Source organism: Myotis daubentonii, chromosome 2 (genome assembly GCF_963259705.1).
Source record: "Myotis daubentonii chromosome 2, mMyoDau2.1, whole genome shotgun sequence".
Taxonomy (NCBI): domain Eukaryota; kingdom Metazoa; phylum Chordata; class Mammalia; order Chiroptera; family Vespertilionidae; genus Myotis; species Myotis daubentonii.
This window is the reverse complement of record NC_081841.1, coordinates 26,519,664-26,544,984: the sequence shown is the minus strand read 5'-3', so window position 1 is coordinate 26,544,984 and position 25,321 is coordinate 26,519,664. Positions and strand designations below refer to the sequence as shown.

Sequence of the window (25,321 nt, the reverse complement as noted above, 5' to 3'; positions counted from 1 at the left end):
AATCAGTCCTCAGCACTAGTTGGTCTCTTGTTAAAAGAGGAAGGTAGATAAATGAGAGGTTTCAGAGGAAAGCCTTAAGGTAATCAAGGAAAATAAGAGAATCAAAGAAGAGCCAGTGATCTTCCCTCTGTTTTCTGTCTTCTCTGCCTGCCTTCCTATCTTCATTCCTTCCTTCAAAAAATAACCTTTGAGTGTTCACTATCTATGGACCACATACATGCTTTACATATATCATCTTACTTGTTTTTAACAGCTATCTGGAAGGCCCAAATGAGGAAACTGAGCTCAGATATAGAAGGTAACTTGCCCAAGATAAAACAAGGAAATTAGTGGCAGAGCCCAGATTCAAACCAGTGTTTGATTAAAGCTAGCATTTTTGACTCTCATGCTATAGTCCCCAGGTTATTTCTTCTTATCCCTTTCCTTGTTCCTTCTCTTCCTTGCAGTGCCAACCAGGTATAAACATTAAAACCAATATCCTAATAAGTTAAAGGAGATACTGGGCTCTAAAGGAGATGCAACAAGACTTCTACATCTCCTGTGCCTCTTAGGTATTTAATTTGGCATGTAATTTAGTTTTCTTTAACTAGATCACAGGGTCTAGTTATCTGTATTCTTAAGTACTCATTCCACACTGTCTATACATGCCTTTTACTTGAAGGTGAAGATGATTAAGTGGAAAACTGTTCATCGATCTCATACCCCTTTTCCACTGGACCCTGCCTGTTATCATAGGAGGTAACTGCAATGATGTCTTTCATCAAAGGAAAAGCAGTGGGAGGGATTTGAAATTCTAGAAATTCTTAGAGCAAACGACAATCTTTCTCTTCGGCCTTTTCCACCTGTCGCCTGGTCTTCTCCAAATATCTGGGAGGCTGTTTAGTTATTGATGTGCATGCTTCTCTGTCTTAGAGGATTATAGACTCTGGGAGGCTGTGGACTACATCTTACCTGTTTTCCTCCTAGCTCTTAGCCCTGGGCCTGGCATGGAATAGGGTCACAACGGTTTGTTGAATTTTTTTCTGAAGCTGTGCTTTAGAAATTGAGAATTATGATGGACTCAGTAGAGCTAAGGTTTATACTACTTCCTAGATATGCTGCCATGTAAAGTGGCATGTCAAAATTTTGACACGCCTAGTTTATTTCTGTTCCAGTAATTTAACTGAGGCGCATATGAAGTAACAGTCCAACTCTGCCTGACAGCTGACAAGCCTAACCAGAGAAATTTCAGCCTCTATAAGCCACATCAAACATAAGCCCCTAAGATACCCTTAACTTTTCAAGCTCAAAGTCAGTGTTCTTTCACCCAACCCAAACCAATTGTATTGAAGCAAAGCTGCAGGATTAATTGTTGCCCAGGATCAACTCAAAGTATGGAGCCATATAAATCAGTTTCGGGCTTCTGCCTCTGGGTATTCCTGGTGGGAGTCTTATTATATCCTCAGAACTTTATCCTAGGTGGTGTAGTTCTGTTTTGAAGGACATTCACTTAATATCCCTTTTGAGTGGGTGAGAACCTCTCTCCAACATGGCTCCCTCCATTCTACTCTGCCTTTTACCTGTCCTCCCTCCCCTCTTTCAGGGTCAGGAGTGGGCAGCCTTCTTCAACAGGATGGCCATGGAGGGGGTGAGGAACACATGACTTGAGTTCTTCAATTTTTAACTTCAAGACCATGTACAGTATAGGTTCATAACTGCCAGAAGTCATAGTGTGACCCATACCTGGTAATATGTCATCAATAATGTCAGGCAATAAGAAGGGAAATGTGGAAAGGCAACATAATGTATTGGAGAGCATTGGACCTTTGTGCTTTAAAGAGACCTAAGTTTACACATACATCCTTTTGCTTATGGGTTATGGGACCTTGAACAAAGTCACTTAAGTTCTCCAAAGCTTGCACACTTATGTTCTCCAAAGCTTGCTTTCCCCTTCCATGAAATATAGATAACAGTTGTTTAAGTTTTCTATTTCTACATAACTAATTTTCACAAACCTGGTGGCTTTAGCAGTGCACATTTATTGCCTCACAGTTTCTGGGGGTCAGGATTCAGGCATGTCTTTAACTGGGTGTTCTACCCAGGGTCTTACAAGGTTGCAGTGAAAGGGTTGGCCATGCTGTGTTCTCATGGATGAGGAAGACTTTCACTTCCAAGCTTATTCTGTTTTGTTGGCAGAATTCACTTGTTGGTAGCTATTTGACTTCTTACTGGGTGTTGGCAAGCGGCCACATTGAACTCTTGGCCATGTGGCCCTTTCCATATGCAGTGGACAATATGGCTATTTGCTTCTTCAAGGCCAAAAAGATAATTTCTCCCTCCAGTATCTTAAGAAATTTTATAAAATAGCATAATCATACGAGTGATAATCACATCACCTTTGCTATTAGCATTACCTAATCTAAGGAGTGGCATTCTGTCATCTTTGCCATATTCTATTTGTTAGAAATAAGTCACAAGGTTAGGAGATTGTACAAGGTAGTAGTAACTCAGTGGGGATCACTGTAGGGCTTATTCACCATAAGAATGTCTACCATGTTCAGTTACAGGAGGATTCCAGGAGATAATCTATGTAAAACATATAACAAATATGAGTTTCTTCCTATCTGGAAGAGACACTAAGGCAGGTGTTCTGAGAATATTAAAGGAGACAAAATCAATGGCTAGAGTTGGAGGAAGACAAATGCGTAATAAAGGAACAACTCAGGAAGGAGAGGGTAGATGGTTCAGTTCATGAGCATGTCATTAGAAACATTACATATATCTCTTCGGATCCTTTTTTTTTGTTTTTTGTTTTTGTAATTTCAGGAAGAGGAACTTCTGATCATTAACCTCCTATGATTTACTCTGTGTCAGGTTCTTGTTTTTGCTCCATGTAGCAGCTATTGCAAACTGTTCCCTTGTTTATTAGTGAGCATTGTCTGGGGAGTTTAAAAAGAAAAAAAATAAAAAAGCTTTCAGTGTCTTAATTTGTTAAACAAATTTCTGAGGTGAAATGATGCTTTTGAGTTTCTTCAAATCATTTGTTTCAAATATATGTCTTTCTTTTTACTCTTCCCCAGATTTCTCAACTAGCTTTTCAGATTCTGCCCTTTTTTTCCTCCTGCTGTTTAAACATTTATTTGTGTAGATCTTGCCTTGCAGGAAAATTCAAGTGAATAAGAGAAATCAGTGAATTGGAGGATAGAGATGTTAAGGAAGTTCAGGGAAGGGAGCTATTTGACATCATTCCTCCTACCTGGAGGCCTAATTCAATATCAAGTGGGAAAGAAAATGAAAAATTAAGACTTGGGGGTGGAAGCGAAGGAGGAGAGACAAGAGAAGCAAGAGAAGGAGGAGGAAATTATTTATTTTTGTGCAAAATTATGATTATTTTCCAGACTTAGAGCCAAGTATCTTTAGAAAATAGGCTTTATATATTTCTTAAGGAAAATTATTTACATATCCCCGTGTAAGAAAATTTAGAACTACTTTTGTCTCTAAGGACAGTGTTGATGGTCCTTCATTATTGAAAAAAGAGATGGTCCTTCATTGTGTGACTAGGCACTTTAGTTGATTGTTGATATCATTGATAGTATTTTCTTTTATAGCATATGCTATACTGAGTTTGAACAATAAGTTAGTTGGCCAGGGGTGCATGCTACATGGAAAGAGCTCAGAACTCTGTGCCCAGAAACCGAACTTCAAGCTCCAACTCTGCCACAAGCGAGCTCTGTGACCCGGGGCAGTTACTAAACCAGTCTGGACCTCTATTTCCTCATTTTGGGGGGAGATTCTGAAATAGATTATTGGTTGTTATTGTTATCACAAGGGAATGACATGCATCGGAGCACCTTGCACATAGCTACCATTCAAATATGTGGGAATACATGGAGAAGGATTACATAAGCAAATGAATATGTATTTTTGGCAAATAAATTCTAGGCAGTGTGCAGAGCTAGTCTAACTGTCACTTCTTAAATGTGTTCAAAGTTATAATATTAAATGTAAGTATCATGGGAAAAGCTTATAATAGAGAGTGTATGTAGTAATTTGCTACTGAGAATAATTAGGTTCTTAATCGAGAGAATCACAGACTCTCAGATCTGGAAGGCACATTTGTGATCATCTTATTAGACCCCTAATTTATTAAGGTCTCAGCTCATGGAGGTTAGGTGAGTCACCCAAGGACATACACTGACTGGCAGAGGTGGACCTTAAAGCCAGGGCCCTACTCTCCCCACCGAGTGCCCCCTCAGTGGGGCATAGTGTGCATATGAGTGATTCCCAGGGAAGAAAGGTGAAAATAGTTACTGATTCTTACATTCCAACTAGTGAGATTTTATTTTAAAAGAAAGAATGTTACATTGTTGAGCAATGAAGTTATTTAATTTTATTTGTATGGAACTACAACCTTGAATTGCCAAAAATGTCACAAATTCTACCTGGATGACTCCAGATTCTGAAGAGAGAGGCATATATTTTCAAAACTGAACTTTGTTAAAAACACATACATTTCTTTTGACAAGTAAACACATAAAAATGGTGTTGCACAGGGCTCAGTCCTGGATTCACTTCTTGTTGAGATTGTCATCAATGACTAGGATAGCACAACAGCATACTCATTAAGTTCATAGACGAGACTGAATTTAAAGTGGAGGCTAAAGCCTTGGGGGATGCAGTTAGAATTGGAAATGACCTCAACAAATTGGACAAGTAATCAGAAACCAACAGGATGAAGTTCAGTAAAGACAAGGGCAATAGGAAGTCGAAAACTCAAAGAAAATAAAGACAAGAAAAGTCTGAGACATGGAAATGGCAGGTCAGGCTGAGAACTACCAAGAGATATGTGGGTTACAGTGGACTTCAAAGCAAACATGAGGCAAGTATATAGCAGAGGATGCAGTTTGCAACAATGCAGGTCAATGTATATATTTGGGGTCTTAAATTTTATGGTAAGGAAAACTACTGGAGTTTTTGTGGAAGGTTTCCCTCTTAAATAGTTTCCTTATAATTGAATTATGTCCACCAAAAACTAATCTGGTATAAGAGATAGTAGTTAATATTGCTCACAATTTTTTTAAAACTTCCAATTAAAACAAACTTCATAATCTTCTGGCTGTCTGGGTAGGTAACAAGTGAGGTCCTTACCTATTAGGTAGGCTCCCTCTCAGTCCACATTTTGTTCCTGGAGGTGCAGGGCAACCTGGCCATTTCTCGACCCTAAGCTCTTCATTCTTAAAAGGTGGTTCAGAATGGTCTGGAAGTATGTAATACAGGATGGGGCAAAAGGAGGTTTACAGCTGTCCATATGAAAAATAATACAATAATTAATAAATAATAATATAGGAATAAACGCTGTGTTTCATGTACTCACAACTGTAAACCTGCTTTGGCCACACCTTATCTTGTTGTTGTGACCACTCTTTAAAATCAGCACATCACTGAGATGCTTGAACATTTTGTCTATATCCAAAATGCTGTAATGTCTAATTATTTCCACATAAAGTGGAATGGAGGAGCATAGGCCGTGATGTGAATTCATTCTAATACCATGACATAGTGAGGATACATAAGCTGGATGCTGAGCCAGAACCAAACACAACAGCTGTGAGGAGTAACAGAGAAAAGGTAGGATTAACAATAGCAGGACAATGATTTTTTTTGATGTTCTACTTCCATATGAAGTCCTGAACTGATTTATACCAGGTTATCTCATTTAATATTCAAACCTAAACATAAATACAATTGACATCTATATTTCATGGATGGGAACACTGAGGGAAGGAACAGGATGGTTAATCATCTAAGGGCACACTAAGTGGAAGAGTCAGTATTGGAACCAGGGTTGGATGACTTCAACTCAATTTGTCTCTAAAATATAAAAGAGGAAGAAAATATGAAGAATAAGAGATGGAGAGTGTAAAGAAAAAAATAACATGGGAAATTTAAGAAGTAAAAGGGAGAGACAGGTGAAAAGACAATATGAGTAGAGTCAAGATAGAAGGAAAGAAAGGAAGGAACAATGACAGGGAGTACTAGGTAAGAAACAGAGGAAATAAAAAGGCTGCAGTGAAATGAAGGAAAGGAATTGTGAAATCCCAGCAGAGGACACAGTATGCTTCTGACAAGAGTGTTCTGAGTGTTGATCGAGACATCTTTCTTCCAAGACATACTGTACTTTTCCAATCTTCCTGGAATGCTGGGTCTCCTTGAGAATTGCAGAATTCACAGAAATTAAAGAGAACCTGGTGAGCGTCTATTGGATAACAAGAGAATGATTAAAAGGGCAGTAAATGGAGCACACGTGGGAACTTTAAAGGAAATGGGAGATTGAACATTGAGAAGTGACCTATTAATGGTCTTCAGGTATGAAAAAGCTATTAACACTGGCTGCTGAAAATGGCAGAATTTACCTGGTAGTAGAATAGACCTCAATGTGTGAACACTGTGACAGCTTTTACTGCCTCTACCACTGCAAAATCTTTTTTATTTTAGTGATCCAAGGCATTAGCTGCAGTAAGGTCTGCTATTGACCGGTTGTCACAGTGTATGAATCAAGAAGCATTGTTACTGAAATTTTGCTGGGACCTTTCGTAGGATAGGCATGATCAGAACCAGACTCTCTTCCCTGGAAAGCACATGGCTTTGCGTTTCAATTTTGACACTGCAACTTATTGGCTCGATGATCTTGGGCAAGTTACTCAACTTTCCTGAACATTATTCCTTCCTCAGTATAATGGAGAAAATATAACATCTCACTGTGTATGTAGACCTTCGTCAGGGCTTGGAAGATGGGAGGTATTCCCTAAATGTTATGTTTCATTTCCTTTTTCCTTCCCATGGGGTACAACAAAGGTGAAGAGAATGTCTCATCTTCACCATGGGTTGTCATATGTACAGGAACCAAGAGTGGTGTAAGAGGGGTAATGTCCTATGTCCAGAAAATTCAGACCCATTTGCATTTCATAGCCAGAAAAGGACGGGGCTTGTGGTAGTAAGGTCACTAGGAGTACACAGTTCTCTGAGAGTTCTGACTTGCTAAAAGACCCCTCCATCCACATTTGCCAAGTGGTTCTTCAGCATTAAAGGCTGATATCTGTGCTCTGATTCTTACATTATTAAGACAGACCATTTTGAAATGAGAGTTCAAGTGCCCTCCCATAAATGGAGACGGAATTCTACACTCTGGAGATGTGTTTAACTTGCAAATTTAACAAAAGTCCCTTTCTTGTGCATTTGACTGAGAGTCAGACTGAAAACTATGAACTCCAATTTTGACTTTCTTCAGGAGGAACACATGGCTTTTCTCCAGATATTACTTTCCCCCAGTTCAGTGCCTGGTTCCCAGTGATTGCCTCTGCTAATAACCTCCTTCTGCCTGCATGTACTTGTCCATTCACGTCGCTTAGCATACATTTAAGCATGCATATGGACATATCTTGGCCTGGGTTTACTCCTTGCAAAAAACCCCCCCAAAATTCAGAGTCCTTTAAATATATTACTGTTGTGTCCAGGTATTGTGGGATACCTTGGACTAGTCTCTTAGGAGGTCTTTTTAGTTACCTTGCAAACCATAGTGCAAAAAATAAGGCCAGGGGAAGTGTCCTTGTCTGGGAAGTTACATCTTCTGTATTTAAAGCCATTGGAAATGGGCTTTTGCTTGGTTTATTGAGCAGATCTTATTTGTCGCTTTGTTTTCTTTTATATTATCTTTGGCTCAGGTCAAGGAGTGCAGAACTTTCACCATCTGGGACAGTAGAAATGACAGCAGGTCTTTCTGAAGATTAGAAACCTTCCTTTCCACTTCAGTGGGAAATCTAATCTGTGTTTTTTAAATCCCCTTTGCCAGTCAGACCTGCCCACTTATTTACAGTTCAGCGGCATCATTTTGGCCTAGACTCTTAACCAAGCTCTGTTTGAGTTATTGCAGCAATTTGTTGATGCAGCATGGGCTTTATTTATTTGGTAAACAAAGTAGAAGGTAAAGGGAAAAGAGTGTAAAAATATTAGGTGGACTGTATGAATAGGCATCTTAACATACACAGCCTCTATGTATAGATCACAGGTCTAATGTCCTGAACACCAAAGAACACCTTTTCATCAGGGGTGTGTTAACACTTAGGTTATGAAGGATAATGATTTGTTAGCTTAGGTAAGGCCCTGTATCATGATTATGATCATTTTGAGAAAATGCTGACTAAACCATGCATTATTTCTTTGCATTCTTGAAAATGCAAAATATATGGAAATTCTGACATTTCCTTTCACTAGTAGATACCAAAACTTTACTGGAGACAGGGCATCTCATGTAAGAAGACCAACTGATGTCTTTCTTAAGGAAATGTACACAGTGCACAATTAATTTCTCATTTTCCTTTTCTATACTCAGATTTTTCAACGTGTCCAATATGGGCCATGAGTGTTATAACTAAAAATATACAAAGAGGAGCCCTGAGCATAACTATGAGTGGAAATTCTTCCTTCAGGTTTCAATTTAAACATCAGTTGCTCAAGAAAGCCTCCTTGTCCTTCAGTCTACGTTAGCTCTTCTTTACCTTGCTCTGCCACCCTGCCTTTCCTTCTTAGCTTTCAGATTATGTAAATTTATTGTTCATTGTCTGTATTTGCTTAATAAAGGCAAGATTATACTATCCAATCCCTTTACTTGCAACATCTTTATGTATGGATATTTCCCAAAACTGTATCTCTAGTCTGGCACTCTCCCCTGAATTAATGGCCATCTGCTTATTGACATTTCTATTGGGATATCCAATAGGCAATTCAGACTTAGCCTACTTCAAATCAAGCTCTTGATTTTCTCTGCAGGTCTGCTCCCACTCTCCACATTCCCCATTTCAGCCAATATTTACTGAGTGCTTCCTACACCCTGTTCTAAGTGCTTTACACTTATTAACTTCTTTCATCTTCGTGAGATAGATATTACTAATATCTCCACTTCACAACGGATGAAACTGAGATACAGAGAGAACTTGCCTGGGGTCACAGGGCTCATAAGTAGCATATCTGGGCATCAACCTCAGACCGCCTGGCATCCATGTTCGCACTGGCCACAGTCTGTTCATTGCTTTGCACAGGGTCTCAGTAGATGGCACCACCATTCACCCAGTGACTAAGGTTCATCTTTGTTTCCTCTTTTTCTCTCCACTCAATATCAAAATCACCAGCAATTCTGTCATCTTTATCCTCCAAATATATCCTGGAAATACCAAATTCATACTTTCCCTATTACTTACCATGATGGACAAAGTACCGTCTCCTCACTCACCTTTCTGCATCTACACTTGCTCCCCATAGATCAGTGGTCAGCAAACTGTGGCTCGAGAGCCACATGCGGCTCTTTGGCCCCTTGAGTGTGGCTCTTCCACAAAGTACAGACTGCTGCGCATGGGGCACGAAGTTTCAATTGCACTGTATGTGCGTGCCCGCACATGGTATTTTGTGGAAGAGCCACACTCAAGGGGCCAAAGAGCCGCATGTGGCTCGCGAGCCGCAGTTTGCCGACCACTGCCAGAGACAATTCTTCATGTAGCAGCCAAAGTGCTACTTTCAAAACTAACTCTTCATGTCAGTTATTTACTCAAAATCCTGCAATGGCTCCTCCAGCAAACACAACAATTTAAAGCCTTACTATATGACATGTCTCCTCCCTCCCTCTCCAGACTCATCTCCTGCTGTTCTTCTCTCAGATTCCCACCTCCAGCCTTACTAGATGACGTGCTATTCCTTGCACACTCCCAGGAAGGTCCCACAGCAAGATTTTTGCCTTTATAGAGTCTTCCGCCTGAAATCTTCCTCCTTCAGATACTCACATGACTCTCCCTCATTCAAATCTCTGCTCTCCTGTCCCCTCTTTAGAGAAGACTTCACCGAGCACCCAGAGTAAATCCCATCACACACCTTCTTTTCCCATGTTTAATTTTCTTAATAGCAGCTCTCACTAGCTGACATTTTCATATGTATCTTCTTATTCCCTTTCTCCCTCATTAGCCTGTAAACTTCTGGAGGGTGGGGCCTGGATTGTTCATCTCTATCCCTGGAACCCAGAAAAGTGTATAAAAGTGATGGGTGTATAATAATAATACTTGTTGAGTGAATAAATGAATGGATTAAAGAACAAATTTGTATTCTAATTACAGGTATCAGTACATGAAAGTTCTTCCTGCACTTACACCTCCACCATAAAATGCCCAAGGTGTAAAATACTTTTTCAAGCATAATGTGTGGAAACTCAAACATATACTCATTTCCTCACTGCATCCAACTGCCTAAATGAAGTAGAATGTCTTGCTTAAGGCAAGCAAATGGCTAGATTCAGGCACCAAGTTAGAGATCCCAGCTTCACGTATTTGCTTATCCTTCTGTGCTCACACTCAACTTCTTGATTACTACCTATGTCTGTTGTTTCCAACAGACACTGAGTGTCTGTTGATCCCAATTAGAAAGTTATCTTTGTGGAAAAGCAGCAGGGGGTTGTAAGCCCAGATGTGTGATGCTTTTCCATCTTCCCCTGCTCCTCCCTGAACTAATAAAATGTCTGGGAAAGTGCTGGCAGGGTAGTGAAATGAAGAAATGAGATAGGTGACTATTCTTCACCCAGAGGGAGCTCTTAAAGAGGGTTTTTTGAGTCCCCTTCTATATAGAAGAAGAGGAAAAAATGCAAATGGCTCTCTCTATTTCCAGTCCCTCTTTAGTACTCCTGACTTTGTTTCACCATCCTGCTCTTCTTAATGTGAAGAGGAATCTCCCCATAGTCCTCTACATCCTAAAATTCTTTTAAACCTTCTGTTAGTAGTAATATCCCATCAGATCCCCGAACAAGTATTCACACTAAGTAAACCAGTTGGTGTCCTACCTTACTGGATCCTCCCTTGGTCCAGGCAGCAGAACAAAATTGATCACTTCCTGATAAGTGGTTTTCATGCATTGGTATTAATCAGTGATATTGGCTAAAAGGTGGGACTTAAAGAGACCAAAGGAGCATCATTCGAAGGCCCCTCTTTTGCTGAATTTTTCCAGAACCTCCCAATAACACTAATGTCTGGAGTGGGCTATACTGTGTAGTATCCCACTGAACTCAAGGAAAAATCAAGGAGTATATAAGTATAGGTAGTAGGATTCTCAGAAATTACAGAATACATGATAATGGGAAACAATGAAACAAAATAACTGACTTTCCCCTGGGCCTCACATACCCTCCCCAACTATGCCTGGTATGACAGAGACTGTAGCTTTTTACCCAAACGTGTTTGCTTTTCTTCCTAAGTAAATAGCTGGACTCTATTCTCCAGCTTCTCTTCAGTTGGGCATGGCCAATACAATGTGATGGGTGTCATTTGCAGGCCTGGCCCATAAAACCCCACACACAAGCTCAACTACACTCCTTTTGTTTCTGGGTAGCTGGAATGGAGACACCTCCTTGGAGACCAATTCTCCAGTGACCTGGGTCCCAAATAATTGCATGGAGGAGGCTGCCCTGCCAATCTCATGCAGTTTCTTGAACTAGAAATGAAATTCTGTTGTGTTGGAATTATAATACATTTTACAGCAGGTACCCTGTCATATTAATACATCAGATGTTATAAGTTGTTTTCAAGTATGTGTATTTATTTTTTATCCATTAGCTTATAAGCATCTTGAAACCATAATCTGTGTTACTGCCTTCTGTAGCCCCCGCAGGCCTCACTCAGAGTCCAGCACAGGACACATAGTAGTTACTGGTCAGAGAATTTATTTCTACCTTCTATTCCAGGGTGAGTTAAAAGATGAGTTAGGAACATAGCCAAATCATACTTGGGTTTTTCGTTTTGCTTTTAAATCCATCTTGAGTATGAAGAATTCCTTATGTATGTGTAGCAGCTCAGAACTGACATGGTCAGCAAAGTGTGACATGAATTTTTTGTTATCTATAAATGTATTATCTGCTGTGACCCACTCTTCCATCCTTTTGGCACAGTCCTCTAGTCAACAGCTGTATGGTAGGCACTGAGAAGGGCCCAGAGCCAAGTAAGAATGAGAACAGGTGGGGGTGGGTTTGGGGGTGGGTGCTTGTGTCACTGCCTGGGTATGAGTAGTGAATACATTCTGCAAACAAAATTTTATCTGTTTTACTATTCTATGCATCTTTCTTATTATCTGAGGCATAACCAAGAGTTGATGGTAGGAATAGTTAAGTTAATACCAGGCAGGGTACCGAATAAACCCCCATCATAGGAAAAACCTGGAACTTTTTCAAAGCAGGCACTTATCTGTTTGGCACCAGATCCCTTTAAGGGAACGAAGACAATTTATTTCCACCAGCTAGCTGTAGGTCAGGCAGGTGACACATGGTAAATACGAAAATCCTCATTATAGATGGTTTTTACCCTGTGGTCCTTGATTACTCCAGAAAACCCTGCCAGCCTTCACCCTCAGAATCAGGGGCCAGTGTCCTCATGAAGCTCCTACTGCCATGACCTCCCACTCTGCTCCCTGTCTCTGAAGGCCCACCATTGAAAAATGGTGGTCTGAACCAGTGCTTCTCAAGCTTTGGCATATACCAGGCTTGTTAAACCCAGATTTCTGGGTTCCACCCCCACAGTTGCTGATTCAGTAAGTCTGGAGTGAAGCCTGAGAATTTGCATTTCTTACAAGTTTCCCAGGGATGCTGCTGCTGGTGGTCTTAGGATCACACTGTGAGCACCCCTGGTCTAAACCCCTTCAGCCTCACTCCACGTTGATGGAGGAGTCTACCAGCATGCACAAGTGTAAAGCCTGGCAAGGCAAAGGATCCTGCAGTGAGATCCCCTTACCCATACAGCCAGCTTGCAGCTGCGAATGAAGAGTAGATTTGCTCAGGGCCATTCAGTGAAATGTCACCTAACATCATTGTCCCACACTCTGTCTTGTGTGTCACCAAATCTGTTCTCTCATTTTCCCATTAGTAAAATGTAAAATGAAGAGATGGGTCTGAATGGTCCTCAATCCTGCTGTCCATTATAATCACCAAATAAATCCCTATATTTTGTGGTTTATACTACATCCTGCTTAGGAATGCCAACATAACTAGTCTGGCCCAGGGCCCAGGAATGAACATTCTAGTTGCTTTACAGATGATTCTAGTATAAATCCTGGTTGGAAAACCATTGAGGCTCTCTGGATCACTTCAGACCTGAGAGTCTATGTTTGGCCCCCCACCCTAGTGGAATCTGACCTTGTATGCTGTCCCTCTACCCTCTGCCCAGCTCCCAGCCCTCAGTCCCCAGCCCTCAAGACACACTTGACTCTTTGCCCTGACCCCTCACTCATTTCTCTCTGTGCACATTGTATTCTGTTTGCTGTGTGGCACAAAGTCACTTCATACCTCATTAGCTTCCTCTGCTTCATTAGGCAGAGGACAGGTCCCAAACAACTGCAGCATACATGGAAATTCACAGATAAAAAATTACACAGCAATTTAGGAGCACTCTGAGCACCCCCTGAAAATGTTAACTGTGGAAGCTGAGAAGGTACCCATCCCTGGAGAGTCACTTTGATGCAAAGTCACACAAGAGCTGGAACAATACACGTCTCATTTAATGCTGACTCCAAGTAATTCATTCTCCTAGGTTGGCCCAACCCCATTTTGTTATGATGCCTACAGATTTTGCACATGCTTCACATCTATAGCAAGTAACTCAGGTGAAAGGGCTTGTCTATTTCCTAAATAACCTTTTATCTATTAAAAAACAGAATTAATGAGAAAATGGAGGCCGTGGTATGGACGCTTTGGCTTTCCAGAACACTTTTGCGACAGCCGTGATCAAAATGGGAGTGAACGCGGTGGCTCTGCCGGGTGGGAATTTGAGTGTTGCTTGGGTTTTCTACTGCATTTACCTTAGTGGGTGCACATTGGTAATTTCCAGGTGTGAGTGGGCTATAACCTAACTTCACTTTCACTTTAGTCTGACCCTTCCTAACTTGAGCTAGAAACACTGGAATCTTCTTCTCCTTCTTTTCTGGACTGCACTTGAAGCTTTCATTGGTGGATCCTTTTCAGTTCAGTTGTCATTCTCAATATGGTTTTAGTTAATCTCTTCCCCAATAAAATGGCTTTAGTTAAGTTCAGGGGCAATTTAGTGAAGGCGGGGGAGGGGGGGGAGGGCACTGAAGAAATTTAGCAATTTAATTCTACCATGAGTCTGAAGAGGCATCCCAGGCCAGGGACGGGTGCTTTTCTGCTAATTAATTCTCCATGTCAGGGATCTGGAAACCCGCCTTTTCGGCCTCATCTGAGTTGACTAATTAATTAAGCTGTGTTTATAAACAGACATTTTCTCCTCCAGCACTTTTTTCATCATCTGTTTCTTTAGCCACAAGCTGTTGACCCTTTTTAATGGTAAACTACCTGGCCAATAATTTTGCTCTCTTATGGCCTGAAGAGGTTCCGTTTGGAGGCCTCTCAGCATCATAAGAGAAGCTCAGGCTTTGGAGGGAGGTAGATAAGGATTTGAATCCAACTTAGCCATTTATTAATTATATGACCACAGGCAAATGGCGTCACATCTCAAAATGTCATTCCCCATTTTCCCCTGCAGAACCTACCACTTATCCCAGTGTCTGACTCATCATCAGTATAAATACCACTAAATAAATAAATACCTCTAAACACTGGGTATTTTTTGCTGAATGGGAGCACTTATATTATCTTGATTTGTGCAAGGAGTAGATACTTCCCTTTTCAAGATACTTTCACATACATTACCGCATGTCACTCATGAACCCTAATGGGTAATTTTGGTACATGTTGTTACCCTTGTGATTTACAGGTAAAGAATCAGGTCCATCGAGATTAAGGGACATGGTCCCATGGCGGGTTAGAGGCAGAGCCTGACCTAGTCTTCACACTCCTGACTTAGTATTCTTGTTTTGAGACCAGGATATTCCCCTGACCTTTAATGGTGATGTAAAAATAGATTATAAACACTGAAAAAAAAGTTACACAAGATGTCCCAAGAGCATCTTATAAAAGAAAATGATAAAATATAATTGAAGCTAAAGGTGTTAAAACAACTATTAGAGAAACATGATTTGATACACAGAAACATGGTGACAGTGTCACTTCTGGCTCTCCATTCTATAGCATCCCCCTTACTGATCCATCGGCCTTTGTTGGTTCATAGGTAAATCATTAGTATTCTGTAACCCAAACTTATTAACCAATATCAATAACATCAATACTTATATGTGGACAGTGTGATGTACATTTGATTCTCTATAAGACTAGGAGTAGTAAAATGTGCAGACATACAATACATAGACAAGTACATTCATATATATATATATATATATATATATATATATATATATATATATATATATATCTTCCCTCTTTGCTGATAAACTCAGATTCCAAGAAGTAAAGTGATTTGTCACATCCACAGGGCTTGTCAGTGGTAGGGCCAAGGCTGCACTATAGAACCTCTTGCTCTATGTTTAGCACTATTTCAACAGCATTGCAATTAAGAAGGACTTATGTCAGCACTGTACTTATTTATATTAAAGAGCTCTAAAGAACTTGGTGCTATTTTGTCTATTAATTTTATCTCTGTTTGTCTTTCTTCTTGCTTCTTATCTTCTTCATTGGTTTGGCCCAATATATGTAGCCTTTTTCCAAAGTGTATATACTTTAGTTAACCTCTGCTATGTAAAACCACCTCAAAATTTAGTGACTTGAAACCACTATCATATTGTCATTCATAATTCTTTGGGTAGGCAATGTGAATTGGGATAAGCTTGGTGGTTCTTGGGTTCATCTCACATGGGGTCACTCATCTGCTGCAGTCATCTGGTGGCTCAACCAAGGGTGGGTAATCCAAAATGGCCTCACTCCTGTGTCTAGCTGCTGGTATTGGATATCAGCTGGGCCTCATCAGCATGTTTGCTCATCTTCAAAGAGGATGGCCAAAGTCTTTTCAGAGTTGTCAGCAGCATCCCAGGAAGGCCAGGTCCATTACATTGTCATTCATCAAGTCTCTACATATGTCACATTTTTTGCTATCCTGTTGGTCAGAACAAGTCACAAGGCCAAATCTAGAGCCACTGAAGAAGGGATTACACAAGGGCATGAATACTGGGATATATGATTCTTTGGGTACCACTAATATAATCTACTATCAATGGATATAAAACTAATATCTGCCTTATAAGACTTCTGATAAATTTGATAAGGTATGTGTATTGCTTAGCAGGGTTCTTGGCAAACACATAGTAAATGTTCAATAAATACTAGCTGGTATTATTAATAGAATCACTATATATATTATTATCTGCCAAGAGCAGATTCTCCTTTTGAAACCCTAGTCACTCATTTGTTTAACATTTACTAAGTGTCCACTGTGGTACTATTATTCCCAATGCTAGTCATTGGGAATAAAAAAAAATGATAATAATACCCAATTCCTGCCCTTGAGGAGCTCATAGTCTATTGGAGGAAACCACACACATAAGCAGTTAAATACATGTACTATGCCAGGTTCAGTGTCTGAGCTATGCACAAGGTGTTTGGAGAGCACCAAAGAAGGACACCTAACTCCTTAGCCCAGCCTGGGGGTAGGTGAGGAAAGGCTACTTGGAATAGATCTTACATGTGTTAATCTTAAAGGGTGAGTGGGTGTCATCCAGAAGAGTAGGGGTTTAAAATAGGGAATTCCAGCATGAGTTAAGGCATTCAGGGAAGAAACAGCATAGTGTGTTGTTATCAGTTAAAGTCTAGGAGTCCTTAAGAGATAAGACAAAAAGAAAGCATGAAGACAAGAGACGAGAGGAAAATAAGAGATGGAGGACTCGGGGAGAAGAAAAAGAGGGAGAGAGAAATATCAATATGAGAGAGAAACATCTATTGGTTGCCTCCTGTATGCACCCTGACTGGGGACAAAACCCAAAAATTGGGCATGTGCTCTGACCGGGAATCAAATTGGCATCAGACGATGCTCAAGCAACTGAGCCACACTGCACAGGGCAGATTTGTATTTTTAAGAGATCATTCTTGAGGCCAAGTGGAGGATGAACTGGAGAAAGATAATACTGCAGGTGGGGAAACCTATTAGAGAAATCCAGGAAAGAGATAGAATATCTGTGAACAAAAGCCAGCATGCCATTCTTTTCTGTCATTTCCACTCTCCAAGGCTAGGGGAAGGAATTTCAGTGAAGAATGGAATGACTTTGTAATCCTACTTTATGACAGTATAATCTTGAATATTCCAGAAAAACTATTTACTACATACTTAACAGGTATCCTTGTCCATAAAATTTTCTGGCTAAGGAGGAGTGGTAGATACCAACCAATCTTAGAATGACTGTTATTATTAGGGATTTAGTGCACTTTTGCATGTCCTTAGCAAGGTGTGAGGAATCTATGTCATGAATTCTATGAGGTGCCTTCTTGGACACAGATCAGATCTTTTATGATTTTTGTTCTTTTCTCTGTGGTCTAGTCTTTTAAAATTATGATGTATTTTCAATGACTTTGACCTCTTCTTTTTGTGCTCCCTAGTTGCCTCAGTAATTTTTATGTGTATTTTCAGTGTTTATGCCTTGTTTCTTTTCATATATATTTGCAGTCTTATGCCTTGGGTTTCCTGAGTGATCATGCTCTCAACTATGCCGTTTTGTTGTCCCTGAAAACACATTCACAATCATTCGAGTTTACATTCAGATTTGTGGCCTGGAAAACACTGTCATTATAGTTACGCAATATGTTCCTTTTTCAGAATGTCTCCCATTACTTTTCTGTTTGGCCTTTGTGCCTGAACACCCTGCAATGCTAAAAACAGCTCTCCACAATCTCACCTGATGAGGTCCTGCTCCCAGCTTGGCCAGTTATTCTAGCTCCTAAAAATTTGCTTGAGAACCTGACTTTGCTTGTTGGGATGGTTGATTTACTGAATGTGCATCCATTGGCATCATTTTTCTTAGTGTCCTGAGATGTACTTGAGAGATAATAGCCTAGTGTGTTTAAGATTTATACATAGATTCCTGAATTTTTGGAGATAACCTTGTTTTTAAACATATTACATACCTTTAAAATGTAGAGAGGATGGTGAGGAGGATGTGATGAAACTCATCAGGAGACAAAGGTCAGAGTGAGCTGGGATCAGCCCAGTCGGCATTGTTTGAGGAGCAAGATGATTGTCTCTGGCTCCCAAGGGTCTTCCATGATAACGTGGTGCCTTCTAGATTGTGGCACTGCTTCCATTTCATGCTTTTCATCCTCCTGCTGCTCTGGATCCATGGATCTCTAGTGCTATGGCAGGCCCAAGGCATGTGGGGCTGCCTAAGGAGAACAGGACAGGTGGACTATTCTGGATCATTTGCTGAGAATTACTACTTTCCTGACACTGCCCTTACGTGTCTTATCTAATATTTGAGGCAATAAGAGGAGTGGCAGAAAGCAAAGGCTCTGATGTCACACTGCCTGGCTTCATATCACTTGCTTGACTTGGGGAGCTTCTTACATGGGGATTTTATAGGAACCTTCTGAGCTCTTAATCTTGGGAAAGGATTTGTGAAGGGGTCCATGGGGGTAGAAAAGGAGATAGAAGGCACAAAACTGAAAGGATTGTGTGAAGCTTACCCTGACATTTTGAAACAAATTGAGTTGAAAGTTTGAGGAGTTGGAGTTTGCTCAGTATTTCCCCCTTGCCACTGGCAAACAAAAAACTATGTTTCTGGGAGGAAGTGAGGCACATAGGCATTGCACCGATGTTCTCAATGGTAGGAGTGATGGTCATAACCAGGAGAGGGGAAGGAGGAGAAAAAATAGCACCAACCTGCATAAAAGCAATATTTACCAGGCACAGAGATGAAATAACTCACCTGCGTCACACACCTCATCAGCACCCTGCCTGCTGCTGCCACCTGCTAGCACCCCGCCAGTCTGGCTCCCACATGGACTTCAGTTGTCACTTGCCATGCAGCCTTTGGACACAATCATCCATCATAGTTTCTGGGAGGCTAAGGTGAGGGTGTGAGGCTGTATGGCTAAGACAGGCTTTTCTCTCTCATATCACAGTAAGCTAAGGAATAAAGGGGTCAGAAATATTCTCTTAACAACATGGTGTGAGAAAGAAACATGGGATGGCTTTTAGAGGCAAACAGATCAGAGATAAAATCCTGGCTCTCAGCGAGCCTCCGTTTCATTTGCCTATATTGTGGGCATAACAATATCTACCTTTTGGGAAGTTAGTGACAATGAAATACCATAATCCTATGTGACATGCCTGGCCCAGAGCCTGGCCCATAATAGCTACCGCTCCTCTAATAATATCATAGGTCAGTTCATGGTGTTTTCTGAAATTACTGTAACTTTTCTCTGTGCCGAGGGAATCAGCCACTTCGGTACTTGGCACCAGATCCTACTCCAACTCACCGCTTTCCCATCCCCTCACTCTGCTGAGCAGGAGGTGTGGAGGAAGAAACAGTGGAGAACAGGGATCACTCTGAGTGGGGAATGCACAGTCCCCAGGGAGCCCCAGGCTCTCTTGCAGAGGCAGGGGTCAGCCAGAGATAGCAGCTGAGGCCTGAGATGACAGCCGATGTCTTAGCATCACTGGGAGAGCCACACAGGTGCCAGGCTGGCTGGCTGGGCCTCCCTTCGGCCTGTGAGCCCAGAGCCATAAGTCCCCAGCTCAGTAAGTGCAGAAGCACAAATAGGCCAAGGCAGTCCGGGATCAAATTTGAATATGGAAATTATTTTCAAAGGTCACAGAGTTAGCGATGATTAGGAGAAGGAGCATCTGGCTGCTCCACTGGCCTTGTTGGATGATCGGTGTAGCAGATTGCACCATTGTACTTACACAGTCCACATGGAACTGAGTCCGTCCATGGCCACTTACCATCGGATGGCTGAAGAGACAGAATGACGAGAGGCAGGAAGTGAGGCTGACTTTACCTCTTGTGGCCTCTTCTTGAAAGAACACTTGAGCAATGTCTAGTGGAGACTTTGTGGAGGGTATGATGTATTTTCCCCTCCAGTGACATCAGTCGATAATTACTGAGAACACACTTGTTCAAGCCCATAGAAGGGACACAAAGAGGTAAAATAATATAGTCCCTGCCCTGGAGTGCTTAAAGCCATCCAGAGACAGGATTTGTGTATTAGGTATAACTAACATTTTAGTATGAGAGCCAAAGGGAGCGCTTGACCCACATAATTATTACAGGAGAGCAAATGGAGCTTTTTTCTCTGGGCAGCAGTGACCAGGGGCGGCATCATGGAGGTGATGAGGCCTGAGAGAAACTGAGCAGAGGGCAGAGCATTTGAAAAACATGGGAGGGGCTGACAGAGGGGAGACTGTGCGCCCAGAAAGTGAAGCTGCACGTAAGAAACAGCTCTACATGCAAGTATGAATGAAGAGCAGTCTGGGAGACGGGTAGACCTTTCTTTTAAAGTGAGGTAGAAAACCAAATATTCTATATAAAAAGACATTTTACTTCACAAGAAAAGAGGTAAAAATAATATTTTGTGCATAAAAGATACAAAAAAATAGTCAGGAGATGAATCTCTGAGTGAGAACAATATTTCCAGCATATCTGACAGGTACAGTGTTCCTATCATGCTCCACCAGGAGCTCCCTCGGAGGAGATAAGAAAGACAAACAGCTCAATAGAAAATGGGTGAGGGATGTGACTAGAGGGTAAAAGAGGAAATCTAAGTGGTGAACAGATGCGCGAAGGTGCTCCAGCTCACTGCGAGTCAAGGAGATGAAAATGAGAGCCATTACATGCCATCTTTTATTCCTCAGATTGGCATATGTTTAACAGTGATAAACGTCTGGTGCTGGTGAGAGTGTGAGCATGTGAGCAAGGAGCCCTCTCGTGCTTTGCTGATAGGAATTTCAGTTGCTGTCCATCTTTCGTGAAGTGTTCTGGAAACATCCAGGGCATTTAAAAACATAAATATCTTTTTCTGCCTTTTCATTATTAGGAATTGGAAATAACAAGATATGTCTTATGTACTTTGGTTAATTATTTTTGGAAATATCGTAAATATTTATCAATAGGATTAGGACTAAATAAATTGAGGCACACTCATTATTATGGACTACCATGCAACTCTTAAAAAGAGTTAGATCTGCCATCTGTTGAATTGGAAGAAAGCCTATGATGTACACTTAAGTGGGAAAAGCAAGCTGCAGAGACATGTATATTACGATCTGATTTTGGGAAAACAGACATATATATACACTTACACATTTTGTATGAATATAGAGAATCAGCCATTCAAAGGATGGGGTGGGGGTGGATAAAAAAAAAAAAAAGATGGAGCAAAATGAAGTTACTATCAGACCCCCAACCTTTCAGAGTCCTCAGAGCTAAGTTGCGCAGCTTTGGGGGAAGAGAGATGGGAGCGCCCCCTATCCTGCGATCTCTGCTGTTCGGAGTCTCAGGCCTGTGCAGGGGAAGGACCAACACATGCCAGCCAGAGTTAGCAGCTTTGAGATGAAGGGGATGCAGACTCCGGATGCCCTGCAGAGACTGCCTGTCCCCTCAGTTTGCCCCGGGAAATGGCACATAGTTTTAAATTTTGCATTTTAAAAGCCAGATGAAGGCTTAAAACAAGCGGCAAGTGTTTAGTGTTGGATCTCAGATGTCATCTCAAGCAAGAAACAGAAATGCTTTGATTTTTGAAAATAACCTTTGATGCCTAAAAAGGCTCTAATAAATGCTTTCGTTCCAGGATCTCAAACCATGACTTCCTGTGCAGACCAGAGAGGCAGCCCCGGGAGACGGGCACCCTTTGCTCTCTGGGCAGGGACTGCATTGGCATTCACAGCACCCTTGCCCTGCTGGGATCCCCTCTCTCTCCTTGGTGATGGGAGGGTCATGGGAGGGACGGACAAACACGGTGGCTTTCAGCAGGCTTCCTGTCCCTGTTGTCTTTTCTTATGGGTGGCCTTGTCCGGGTGCTAATTGGTGCCAAATTCACTGCCACTAATGGAGGAAATCTGTTAGGAGAAGGGAGACTTTGGAGTCTAAAATCAGCACAGATTGGTTCTCTAGGATTTTCATCAGAGAAGGCTTCTGGAATGATGTGCTGTGGGTTTGCGAGGTAGACTTCCTTCCGAGGAGAAATTCCCAGCCGAGCAGGTGCTCAGCTTGTACTGACAGAAGCAAACCAGAAACCCTAAAATGACTCCATGTTTTTCTGAGAAAACTAATCAGCGATATTTTTGTTTCTCTTGAGAAAGATGATTTTGGTCCCCAAGAGATCTTTTTAAACGTTAGTGTGGCTGAGAACTGCATTTTTATAGACAGATGTTGCTGTTAAATGTGCTTGTGGTAATGATGTTTGTTTAGTGCTTATCTCTAAGGAATTCAGGGCACTTTATAGCCACTTTCTTCATTATTTCTTAAGGTTTATCTTTTTCCTGATCATATTTTAATTGTGACTATAACTTCTTCATTCAGTTTTTCTCATTGGATTTTCTCTGAAAGCTCTCCCATTAACCTCATTTCCTACTACTCTCTGAATTTCCAGTATCATATACTCACACCAGTTCAGACATCCTAGAAAAACATCAAGATTTTTTATTTTAGTGTCTCAGGCTTCTCTTTTTCTATTTACTATTCTTTGTCACTCTTAAAAACTTTGCCATCTATAATATTTTCACTTTACTTCCTCCTTAAAAGAAGAATTGCTTAAAACACACCTTATTCTTCTACATAAACAGTCCCTATTTTATTGTAGTTATTCTCTTATTTCTATCTTATTACTTAAAAAAAGATGAAGTAACTCATTTGAAGTAGCTAAACATGTTCTTTAATGTGAGCACTGTGTATTGGCATTGTGAATCTCTTATTCCTAGCAGATTATTTTTCCAAACTGTTTTCTCCTTTTAGTCCTCAAAGGATTTGTTAACTTGCCTTCTCACTGCAAAAATCCATGAAGAAACAACAACAGAAGAATAATGACTTTATGACAAGTTAGTCTTTCGTATAAACAAACAGATACTCCCCTTCCTTCAGGAATTAAACACCATGAACACCTTTCTTTTTACTGGGGCCTAATCAGAGGGAAGTAGAGTAGAGAGCCTTTGTCCTAAAGAGATCCTGGGATCATGAGAGTGTGTGGGAGACACCTTAGAAATCACTTCCTATTTGACAGATGTCGAAACAGAGCTCACAGAATGTTAAAAATGTGTCCATAATCACAGAAACATTTAGGGCATGTTTACAATTTAGTTTAGGAGACAAGACACCTGAAATTTAAAGTCACTAAATAAAGTATGAAATAGCATGAAATAATGAATGATGTGGTTGCTCTGGATAGAGGTGAGCTGGTGAATGTTTAACAATTGGAGGCAGGGGTGGAGAGAGGAAGCCCTGATTCGTTCTGTTTCCAATTTCAGGTTGCCCAGGGCCAATTTGAAACTACCCACCAGACAGCAACAAGTTGGGAAGAGATAAGTGCAATTCAATTGGTTCTTGAGAGTGATAGATAATGCCTGGCTAGCGTGATCAGGCCTTTAAAGAGGAGGAGAACTGGGCTAGACCATTCCTCCTCACACGGCGTATCTTTCAGCTAGGAAGGACTATCGCTAGTCTCTCCAGCAAGCAGCTGTGGGAAAGCAACCCTGGCTCTTGCCTTGGTCTCAGTGGATAAAGTGATAGCCCTTCACCTGATGAGCCATCACTTACATTTCAAGGCCCAGATCAAAGATAAGGATCTTTACCAAGCTTATCCCTGATCCTTTCTGTCATAATCATTTCTACTCTGAATCTTTTATTAGAGCAATTACCAAAACCTAACTTGATATTATTGTCCATGGATGTTATATTTCCCCACTAGACTGTCCTTGGAGGACAGGGACTCTTACTCTTTCATTGCCTGAGAAGCAGTACTGTGTGGTGGGTCAGATCCCAAGCTCTGGAGCCAGCCTGTTCAGCTTCAAATCCTGACACTGCACTCACTCACCTTGAAACTGTGAGCAAGTCATCAACACCCTCGGTTCTCATCTGCAAAAATTGGAAATTAGGCAGTGATCTCCATCTGACAAGTATGCTATGATGATTAAGGAGATTACTAGGTGCATTCAGTGTCTAGCACATACTAAACCTTCAATTAATGTTGCCTGTTATTGTTATCTCTAGCATATTGCCCAGTGCGTGGCACAGAATTGGTGTGTAGTTGTTGGTGGTTGACTTTCATTAAAGTGAAGCAAGGATGTGACCCAGCTAGTTTGACAGGAAGTTGGGAGAGAGTGTGCTAGAGGGGACTAGATGAACAGATTATTGTTGGGTAAATGAAAATGATATTGTAAACAAGAATCAGCTGATCATAGAATTTTAAGATCAGAACCTAGTTTTCCAGCTGTGGCATGATGAACACTGAGCAGAGTGGGATCCTCTATGCCAGTGGTTCTCAACCTTGGCTGCACTTTAGAATCACCTGGGAATCTTTTTAAAATCCTGATTTCTGGGCCTCATCCTCTGGAAATTGTTTCTTTGTTATGGGGTGAGGCCACAACATTAGTAACAAAGAAACAGAATTTCCGGAGGATGAGGCTCAGAAAACAGGATTTAAAAAAGATTCCCAGGTGATTCTAATGTGCAGCCAAGGTTGAGAACCACTGCTCTATGCCCTCCCCTCATCCCATGTGCTTGATATTCCGTCTATAAACATATCATTTGTTACTGCAATAGCTTATATAGTTTGCTGTAAACTTCAGTATCTCATTTTCAGTACTGTGCAGTTGCTTTTAAAAAATCTAAATGCTAGACTTTAAGTATAAATACTGCTAGATTTCATTCCATTTGTTTCACTCCATTATGCCAATTAAGTCACATTGCTTCCAACCTTAATTCTCCAATACAGGGTATCTTCTACTCTGTCTAGCTCTGTATCTATAGTGTTATGGCTACCTTATGACTTCTATTTTGTTTTTTGAATCACTGTACAGGCCACTTCTAAGAACAGAGCTCTCTGACATGTCACTAGAGACCTCTTTAAATGTTGGCACTGATTCATTAAAATATATATTTTTAAATATGGATTTTACATTCCTTTCAAATCTAGCAAAGTATTTAATAATCTATATTATATTTCATCTCGTTTATAAGGGTGCCATGAAAAAGTTTACCAGAATGCTATGTCTGCAGCATTTTTTGAGTCACAGATATAGGGAATCTATCGGAAAAGAAAATGCAGCTAGCTTATTGAAGCCTGTTCCCGATTTACAAACCATGTTAGCTCCCAATACCAACAACTGCCTTTTCCAACAGGAACAAAGGATCCATGTTTCAAAACAGTGAAGTTAACCTTATCAAGGTAGATTAGGCCTTAATGCACATACCTGGATAAGAA

The 25,321-nt window shown here is 40.9% G+C and overlaps 1 protein-coding gene across 1 annotated transcript in view; it reads left to right on the top strand.

Annotated features, from left to right (window-relative positions):
* Positions 1–25,321, top strand: part of GRIN2B (glutamate ionotropic receptor NMDA type subunit 2B) — a 429,133-nt gene that overhangs the window by 348,261 nt on the left and 55,551 nt on the right. The window lies entirely within an intron of this gene.